This window comes from Bos indicus, chromosome 27 (assembly GCF_029378745.1).
Source record: "Bos indicus isolate NIAB-ARS_2022 breed Sahiwal x Tharparkar chromosome 27, NIAB-ARS_B.indTharparkar_mat_pri_1.0, whole genome shotgun sequence".
Taxonomy (NCBI): domain Eukaryota; kingdom Metazoa; phylum Chordata; class Mammalia; order Artiodactyla; family Bovidae; genus Bos; species Bos indicus.
The window spans coordinates 25,512,983-25,519,726 of record NC_091786.1 but is presented as its reverse complement, the minus strand read 5'-3'; positions in this window follow the sequence as shown (position 1 = coordinate 25,519,726).

The window sequence follows — 6,744 nt, the reverse complement described above, 5'->3', positions numbered from 1 at the left end:
ATTTTGATTTTTGTCTTTTGTCAAGTGTATATTCAAGTCCTTTGCTCATTTTTTCCTATTGATTTTAGGAATTATTTATATATTTGGAGTTATATAGCCTCGGCATCCTAAATATACACATGTGCATCGATCCTATTCTGTGTCTTGCCTTTTTGCTTTCAGCGTTATTTTTGGATGGATATTTATCTCATTCTGAGTCTTGCCTTTTCACTTTCAGGGTTACTTTTTGATGGACACAATTCTTAATTTTACTGAAGTCCAGTATGTTCTTCTTTTTTTTTAATCTTTATGGTCATCGTTTTTTGTGTCTAGTTGAGAAATTCGCTTCCTCAGTTTATGAAGATTTTCTCTCATCTAGAAGCATTACTGTTTGCCTTTCATATTTAAATCTGAAATAGTCTAGACTTGATTTTTTAATATGATGTGAGGCAGAAATCATAGTATGGTATTTCCATATGGATATCCACCTGACTCAGTTTATTGAAAAATCCATAATTTCCTGCGTTGTACTGCATTGTACCTTTGTCATAAATCAAGTATTTATATTTATCTATTTCTAGATTCTCTGTTTACTTCCTCTTTCTGACTTACTTACCCTGTGTAATAGGCTTTAGGTTCAGCCACCTCATTAGAACTGAGTCAAACGTGTTCCTTTTTATGACTGAGTAGTAGTCCACTGTGTCTATGCACCACAGCTCCTTTATCCATTCATCTGTTGATGGACATCTAGGTTGCTTCCATGTACTAGCTATTATAAACAGTGCTGCAGTCAATGAACATTGGCGTACATGTGTCTTTCAATTATGGTTTCCTCAGGATATATATATACTGGGTTTCCTCAGCCCAGTAGTGGGATTGCTGGGTCATATGGTAGTTTTATCCCTAGTCTTTTAAGGAATCTAATTACTGTCTTCCATAGTGGCTGTATCAATTGTACGTTCCCATTGACAGTGCAAGAGGGTCTCCTTTTCTCCATACCCTCTCCAGCATTTATTGTACAGTTTTTTTGTTGATGACTGTTCTTATCAGTGTGAGGTGATATCTCATTGTAGTTTTGATTTGCATTTCTCTAATAATGAGTGATGTTGAGCATCTTTTCTTGTGTTTATTTGCTATCTCTATCTACTTCCATCAGTCAAATTATTTATCCATCCGTGTGCCAATGCACACTGTCTTAACTATTCCAGCTTTGTATTAAGTCTTGGCATTTAGGAGGGAAATCCTACAACTTTCTTCTTCAAGGTTGTCTTGGCTATTCCTCTATTCCTCTAAACTTTACAGTCAATTTTCACAGAAGTAAACCTTCTGGGATTTTGATTGGTATTTCATTGAATCTGTATATCTATTTGTGTGAGAAATTCTTTTTTATTTTTGGCCACACCGTGAAGCTTGTGGGTCTTAGTTCCTGGACCAGGAATTGAACTCCTGTCCTCAGCAGTGAAAGCAAGGAGTCCGAACCAGTGGCCCACCTGGGAAGGCCCGAGAATTTCTATTTTTATAATAGCAAGCTTTCTAATTGGTGAATATGGTTTATCCATTTATTTAGGACCACTTTAATTTTTGTAAAAGTGCTTTATGGTTTTCTGTAGAGGTCTTGGCTAGCATGTTGTTTAGGGTTTTAGCATTGATGCTCATGAGAAATATCGTCTTGTAGTTTTCCTTTCTTGTAATGTCATTGTTAGGTTATGCTGGCCTCATAAAATGAGTTGAAGACGGCTTCTGCCCTTAAATTCTATGGATGGTTTTGTTAAGACTGGTGTTACTCCTGAATTTACTAGCAAGACCATAGAGCCCTGGTGTTTTCCTTGTGAGAGCTTTAAACTGCAGATTCAATTTGCTTAATAGATAGATGTTTAAAATTTTAAATTTGTCTCTCTGTCAATTTATTAAATTGTGTTTTGCTTTGAATGTATACATTTTGTCTAAATTGTCAATTTGTTGGTATAATGTTATCTATAATATCTTATTAGATTTTAGCATCTGTTTAATCTACAGTAATGTCCCTATTCCTTTCCCAATATTCACAGTTTGTCTTATCTCTCTTTTTCTTAGTATCTGTCACATTTAAATGTGAACCAACTTTTGACATTGTTGATTTTTTTCATTTTATATTTACTATTTCATTCATTTCCCCCTTTTGTTATTTCTTTTCTTCAACATTATTTGAATTTGATTTACTGTGCTTTAAAAAATTGCTTGTGATGGATGGATACTAGGAAGAAATACATTAAAATACTTTCTCCATAGTGGTGATAGATTACATTATACCATTCACCTTTATCCCTGTTGTCTTTTAAGGAACCAAAAGCATGTGTTTTCAAATGAGGATCCCTAAGAAACTAAGTACAAAAGCCTTATTTTTTTAGATGGTAGTTGGGCTTCCCTGGTGGCTCCGTTGGTGAAGAATCTGCCTGCATTGTGGGAGATCTGGGTTCAGTCCCTGGGTTGGAAAGATCCCCTGGAGGAGGGCATGGCAAGCCACTCTGCATTCTTGCCTGGAGAATCCCCGTGGACAGAGAAGCCTGGCAGGCTACAGTCTATGGGGTCCCAAAGAGTCAGGACTGAGAGACTCAGCACAGTTTCTACGGTGTAGAACTGTGGCCATAATTACAATGTTGTTAACATAACAACTGGAAATGTTGCCCATTGGTCTGGAGGGTGGAGATCGTCTCTTGCACACCCAATTTATTATATAGTAAGAAGTGACTTACCCAGAGAAGAATTGAATACACTTCCCTGGTGGTCCAGTGGCTAAGACTCCACACTCTCAATGCAGGGGGCCTGGGTTCTATCCTTGGTCCGGGAACTAGATCCTACCTGCCACAACTAAAGATCCTGCATGCCACAACCAAGACCCAGTGCAGCCAAGTAAATAAATTATTTATTTAAAAAAATAAGAAGAATTGGATACTGGGCAGTGCCTTGGACGGTATGTCATTTTTCATCCTCTTTTGAAATTAATCTATTACTAGAACTGCCGTAGTTCTCTAGACCTGCCATGGCAAATCACCACAAACTGGGTGACTTAGAAAAACAGAAATTTATTGTCTCAGAGTTCTGGGGACTAGGAGTCTGCAATCAAGACCTCAGCAGGATTGTGGATCCTCTGAAACCTATAGGGGTCGGTTCCCTCCCTGTCTCTTTGTAGCCTCTGGTTTGCTGACAGTCCTTGGCCTTCCTTGGCTTGTAGATGCATCACTCTAATCTTTTGTCTTCACCTGGCCTTCTTCCCTCCTTGCCTGTCTGTCTCTGTGTTCAACCTTCCCCTTTGTTGTAAGGACACCAGTCATATTGGATTAGGGCCCACCTTAACAACTTCATTTTAAATGATTATTTCTACAAAGACCCTGTATCCCAATAAGGTCACAATCTGAGGGGCTGGGGGTTAGGACTCCAACATATCTTATTTGAGTGACACAATTCATCTCACAGCAGGAACAATTTCAGTGCTTGTTGAGAACTCTCTACAGGTGGACAAATGGAAAGCTAAACAAAGGAAGGAAGGAAAAACCTCCCATAGACATGTAGGTAAAGCTCTCTCCTTGAATCTGGAGACATATTGTTCCAATAGTTGAAGTGCTGCTCTCCAGATTCACCAGCGTTTTCGGGCAATACTGTTTCCAGCCTTTGATCCTATCAGTTTTAGTCCTTGGAGTGAACATCATTTGCTCCCATATGAGTAAAACAATTTGGTCCCCAGACTCAGCTCTATCATGGATAGGAAAGCTGCCTTAGCATTTTGAGGCCATATTGTGTTAATTGCTTTCAAACCTATACATGTTAAATTAAATCAGTATTTTCAAGGTGACAGTCACCTTAAAGAGAAAAGGAAGTTTTTAGAAAATGATGGGAAGCTAGTGCGTACACTTCTAGACTACACCGAAGCTTCTCTCTGGCATCTCTTACCTTTCAGAAATTTAGTACCTACTCTGCTCCTGTGATTCGCTGTGGTTGTCTGCAATGTTTCTTTCTATATTGCACTTCAGCAGCATCTCCCTCTAGGCAGCATCAATAGATTTTTAAGAACAGAAAGCAGAGGGGCAAATGAACCACTAAGAATAGCTACATCCCTGGGTCAATTAAATCCAACTTGACATCTTTAGTGCATCTGTAATGCGATAATAATGATGATCTACCTCATAGCAATGTTGTGAGAAATAACAAACTAATGACTGCAAGCGCTCTGAAAATAGAAAGGGCCCAATAAAAGCTGGTAATTATTAACGGTAATCATTTGCAAGTGACCTAGAAATTACTGTTAAGTTATTGCAGACATCTTGTCATCCATTCTTTTCTTGTCAGTGTTGGACTTCCAGCCCCAGAAGTTGAGAGAGATTATATGTTGTTGCAGTGCGGCCCTCAGGAGCCTTCCAAGCAGAAGCTTAGAAGCAACACTATCTCTGCTTCACTTGTCTCTAAAGTTTTCTCTTGGGCTTCCCTGGTGGCTCAGTGGTAAAGAATCCACCCGCCAATGCATGAGACACAGGTTCAATCCCTGATTCGGGAAGCTCCCCCTTGCCTCAGAGCAACTAAGCTCATGAGCCGCAACTACTGAGCCTGTGCTCTAGAGCCAGGGAGCTACAATTACTGTGCCCTTGTGCTGTAACTATGAAGCCCACCCACCCTAGAGCCTATGCTCGGAAACAAGAGAAGCCCCCACAATGAGAGGTCTGCACACCACAGCTAGAGCAGCCCCCTCTCACTCCAACTGGAGAAAAGCCTGTGTAGCAAGGGAGACCTAGCACAGCCAAAAATAAATAAATAAATAAATAAAAATTATTAAAAAAAAAGAATTAAACTAAAGTTTTCTCTTCTCTGTAATTGAACCTGGAGATAAATTCTTGACCTTTATTCATTCAGTCATGTATTTATTCATCCATCCAACAGTTATTTATTGAGCATCGCAGGCACAGAACTGGGTTCTGGGGATACAGAGATTTTAAAAAGTACACATGGTATCTATTCTCTTGGAGTTGTTAGAGATAAAAATAAAATTGTAAAGAATGTACAGAGTGTACTAAGATGGGAATAGTAAAGGATGCTAGGAAGGGGCAAATAGCCCCACAATGGGAGCTGAAATATCATATACAGCCGTGGGCTGGATTGATAGGGTACTGTTGAGTTGAAACACCATGCCTCTCCGTTAAGGGTTATTCTGTTTCCTTCCATCACACTTTCCTAAAAGAATTGTCCTGATAGATGAACCTCCCCACCACCTATTTCTCCAAGTAACAGTTCATTAACATCCTTTGTCCTTTCTCTCTTCAAAAAAAAAAAAAAAAAAAACAGGACAGGGAGATCTTTTCTACCAAACTGAGGAGGACTGACCCCACCTCCCCAGCTATCCAGAGGAATAGAATGCATTCCTCATGACCAGCCACCAGAAGGATGTGCAATAGCCTGTTAGGTTTCCATTTCTGCCCGACCTCGAACATTCTCTGTGAAGAGTACGGAGCCACTTGTGCGGGTTCAACTCTACCCCAGACTAACAGTGACCCTGGTGAGGGGAATATCCTGGTCAGGATTTGTAGTTACTAGTCCTGCTATTCTCAATGCCTCCCAACCCTGACACCCTGGTCTCCCCTCCTTCCTGTATCTTGGTGTTTGAGGTCATCCTTGGTTTTCTAGTTCCTTGGAGGCAGGCTATATTGCTCGTTCTCACTACTGAATGGGTTTTCCTTTTAAAGTCCTTATTGAGTTTGTTACAATACTGCTTCTGTTCTGTGTTTTAGTTTTTTGACCACAAGGCATTTGGGATCTGAAATCCCCGATCAGGCATTGAACCTCCACCTCCCTGCACTGGAAGGTGACATCTTAACCACTGGACTGCCAGGGCGGTCCCCTCAGGCCTTCTTTGTGACTGGAGAGTTTCACTACCCACCTGACCAGCGGCCGAGGTCCCAGTCTCTTTTCTGATGGTTGCCATCCCGCAGCTTGGAGCTCAGCTATGTCTCTTTCTGTCCTTTCTGGACACAGCCTCGGACCCAGGACTTGTTTTGAATGGTTTGCTAGTGGTACTTGAATCTGGCCCACTCACCCTTTCCTTACCTTCCCGCCTTCCACAAATATTTATTGAGTCCTTCTTAGGATCTCCATTGCGCGCTCAACCTTTTGGACACAAAGGTTCAAACTAATGTTCAGAGTTCCCTGCACCGCTCTCTCTAGAGTCACCAAATACTGGGAGGACCCAGGCAGCTCCTCAGCCTACTAAGGTGAAAGGCATTTGAAACGAAGGTCAAGTAAGGACAGAATATGGAGCTCTCACTTCAAAAAGTGACTGCTCCCTGGGTACCCACCAGAGCAGCAGGCAGTCAGCTCAGGCCAGCTTGGATCTCTCTGTTCTGACTTTGGGTTCGTTCAGCATCCTCTCCACTTTGCTCAGCAATCATCTTTCTCCGATGAGCACAGTCTGACCCTGTAAATGGCTATTCTTTTTGCTCAACACAGCCTCTAATTCCTGTAATTGTTCCTGGACTCTGTCATGGGCTCTGATTGTAACCACAAAAAAAAAAAAAAAAAAACCAACAACAGTTTTTCTGGGCTTGGTTTGGCCCCAGGAGAAGTACTTTACTGTGTGATTTCTTGGATTTGACCTGTTGGGTCAAACAAAGTTTTAGGGGCTCAGCCGAGTATGTGGATCCTAGCACCCATGGATCCTGATCTTCCTTCATGGACTCCTAGTCTGCTCTGCCAGCTGGACCCATTCTCTGACGCCCACCACAGCATGGGTTTACTGGAGAGGGG